A 3,635-nucleotide genomic window follows, 5' to 3' on the forward strand; every position below is an offset into this window, starting at 1 on the left:
CCATCCTACAATCTGCATACAATCTGCCTACTTACTGCTTGTAATCTGCATACAATCTGCCTACTTACTGCTTGTAATCTGTCTGTAATCCATCCTACAATCTGCCTACAATCTGCATATAATCTGCCTGCAATCTGCCTATTTACTGCTTGTAATCTGTCTGTAATCCATCCTACAGTCTGCCTACAATCTTCATACAATCTGCATACAACCTGCCTGCAATCTGCCTGCAATCTGCCTACTTACTGCTTGTAATCTATCTACAATCTGCATACAATCTACATACAATCTGCCTGTAATGTGCCTGTAATCTGCCTGCAATCTGTCTGCAATCCGTCAAACGATCTGCATACAATCTGCCTACTTACTGCTTGAAATCTGCATACAATCTGCCTTCTTACTGCTTGGAATCTATTTGTAATCCATCCTACAATTTGCATACAATCTGCATACAATCTGCCTTCTTACTGCTTGTAATCTGCATACAATCTGCCTACTTACTGCTTGTAATCTGTCTGTAATCCATCCTACAATCTGCATATAATCTGCCTGCAATCTGCCTACTTACTGCTTGTAATCTGCCTACAATCTGCATACAATCTGCCTACTTACTGCTTGGAATCTGTCTGTAATCTGTCCTACAATCTGCATACAATCTGCCTACTTACTGCTTGTAATCTGTCTGTTTTACATCCAACAATCTGCCTGCACTTTGCCTACAATATACATATGTAAGATGGGAATGGGAAATAGTTACATTTTCCATAACTGTTGTAGCACTGCAATTAATTATTTGTACTTTGATTCTGTTTATTTAGTCAAAATCACACGCCACCATGTCCCACCTGGAGGAAGACCTTGAATTTGAAATTGAATCTTCATCCGATTCTGTTGGAGAGGTAAGACTTTGCTGCAAATAGAATTTGTTTAGTAATAAGGCTTTGCAGCAAACCATGCCAAAAACATAATGAAAGTAATGTTGATCTTTTTTTTCGCAGGAATACATTTCTGATTCCGATGAAAATGAGGATGCTCCAGAAAGGTGGCAGTATACTGAGGTAGGTGGTAAAATTGTAAAAATTCTGATGGGTTTGTAATAGAGATGAGTGAACCTACTCGTTTCGAGTAATTACTTGATCGAGCACCACGATTTTCGAGTACTTCCGTACTCGGGTGAAAAGATTCGGGGGGTGCCGGGTGGTTTGACGGAGCGGGGTGTAGCAGCGGGGAACAGGGGGGAGCCCGAGTGTGTATGTGTATATACAGTCACACGTACTTACGTGTGTGTGTGTGCATATATACACACGCACGTGTTTACGTGTTTATGCATACACACGTACACACGTGTGTATGTGTTTATGCAAACACACACGTACGCACGTGTGTATGTGTTTATACAGTATTCTTCATATGTAATCCCTTCTTAGGTTCAACAACAACTGGCAGACTCCCTATATGCTCAGGCGGACATAAGCAGTGTCCAGTGCTTTCAAAATGATCCACAGGGAGCACCAGAAGAGGGTGCATCGGAATCCACTCAAGATCCATATGGCAGGCTTGCCAATACAGAGTGGTATCACTGCGGGCAGTGCATTAGGATGCCCACAGTGTCAGAGTGTGTCTGCTGCAGAGAACACAATGTTGTCCTCCAGATGTTACCAGAAGACTGCCTATGTGTAACACAGCATCCACTATTTGCACAGTATGCGCTTGTGTGCGAAAACCTTGAACACGCGATCAGACTATCTGCACTGTTCACCAGGAGACATTATGACACAACAAACAAAGAAAGCAGGTCGCCAGCAGCACAAATTGTATATCCCTCCAGGGTTTGGGCATAGATTATGCAGTAGCCAAAGAGACAGGTGAATGGATCCTTATCACCAAAATCACATGCAGCAATAAAAAAGACTTCAGCAGCATCCAGGGTGCAAATTAATATCCAAAGTTTTATTCCCCCATCACAGAAAAACAGGCTCCGTTTCGGCCATGTTGGCCTTTGTCAAGCTTGTCTGTCTATCTATCTATCTATCTACCTATCTATCTGCTTGTGGATTGCTTTGCAGATCTCTACTCGGGAGGAGGGAGCTGTCCAGTGCTGAAGTGTCTCAGCAGGAGGGAGCTGTCCAGTGCTGATCATTTCCCCTGCACATCGAAGCCAGGCTTCGTTATAGCAGGGAGCTGTCCAGTGCTGAATTGTCTCAGCAGAACGTAATGTATTGCCTGCAATTCACTGTCCACAGCGATGCTGTGATAGAAGAAATACGTTTTTCACCTAAATATATATATATGTGTATATATGCGTGTACACACACACACACACACATATATATAGTATACGGGTACGAGTACACGCGTGCGTGTATACGTATTCATGTGTATATATATATATATGTGTGTGTGATCAAGAAACATAAAATAAACATACAATTTAGGGCTGGAATATGCATTTTGACATATCATGGTTTGATCTTCAAGTTCTATTAATGAACAATTAGCAGCTTCCAAATGTTTTCTTCAAATGTTCCATATTTTATATTCATTTAATACGTCAAATATTAAAAGATGCATATATATATATATATCTATATATATATATATATCAGACAATAATATCATGGAACTTTTTATTCCGCTCACACTATACATATGCTTGTTCCTGACTACTGACTTCAAAACGTTAGAATACTTCTTGCTTGCTGTCCACAGCCAGTCCGGTCCTCAGACCTGTGGAGGTCTCACCACACCCTCCTGGGTGTTGAGGTTAGGGGCGTCACCCTGTCAACCTCGCCTTTTGGCTCTCTCAGCCCACACGCTGGGCTAGCCGGGCTCCTTGCTCTGCAGAGCCCTCTCTCTGGCTCTCAGCCAGACGCTCTCTCTGGCTCTCAGCCAGACGCTCTCTCTGGCTCTCAGCCAGACGCTCTCTCTGGCTCTCCCTGGCTCTCAGCCAGATGCTCTCTCTGGCTCTCCCTGGCTCTCAGCCAGATGCTCTCTCTGTCCATCTCTAGCCTGCAGGCCCAGGCTTTATAAGGCCTGGTACCAGCCCCACCTGGTACGTGGGAGTGGCCATCCCACCCTTCACTTTGACCACTCCCGGAAAGCCGGCCCGGACTATGCGGCTTGGAGCCACTTACCAAACTACAACGTGTCAGTAACATAGCGTTACTGACACAGAAATGCTGGTTTCCTCCACCGAGCCCAGGCCACTCAGTGGCACGTATCCACCCTCCAGCACTTTGTCAGTCACTGTATTACAATATATATATGTATATGTGTGTATCGTGAAAGTTTGTTTGGATTTTTTTTTTAATACCCACCCAAATTTTTTCTTTACTACCTTGGAAATCTACTTTGAAATTTGTGAACCAATTCCTCTTCACTGGGTTTCACAACTAGTGCAATATTTTGAGGGAATTCTGAGGATTTTGAATGCCAGGAGATGGACATCTCACCTTTGGCGAACATCATAATCTCACGATTGATGTCAAATACAAATTCAATGGACTTCGGCTCATAAAGAGCTTTCAAAATCCACTCCTTTCGTGCTTTTGAGTACTCCACTGGGTAAGACTTCTGGTCCTCGCTCCTGTCTTCTGATCGCGTTCTTCTGAGCTTTTGAATTCTACCTACGTTGT

General features: G+C 43.4%; 1 long non-coding RNA gene across 1 annotated transcript; it reads left to right on the plus strand.

Annotated features, from left to right (window-relative positions):
- Positions 1-824: 824 nt before the first annotated feature.
- LOC136619930 (uncharacterized) lies at positions 825-1,499 on the plus strand. The gene is made up of 3 exons (XR_010791088.1): positions 825-899; positions 999-1,058; positions 1,428-1,499. It is a non-coding gene; the product is annotated as an uncharacterized lncRNA (long non-coding RNA).
- The last annotated feature ends 2,136 nt before the right edge of the window (positions 1,500-3,635 follow it).

This window comes from Eleutherodactylus coqui, chromosome 3 (assembly GCF_035609145.1).
Source record: "Eleutherodactylus coqui strain aEleCoq1 chromosome 3, aEleCoq1.hap1, whole genome shotgun sequence".
In the NCBI taxonomy this organism is placed as follows: domain Eukaryota; kingdom Metazoa; phylum Chordata; class Amphibia; order Anura; family Eleutherodactylidae; genus Eleutherodactylus; species Eleutherodactylus coqui.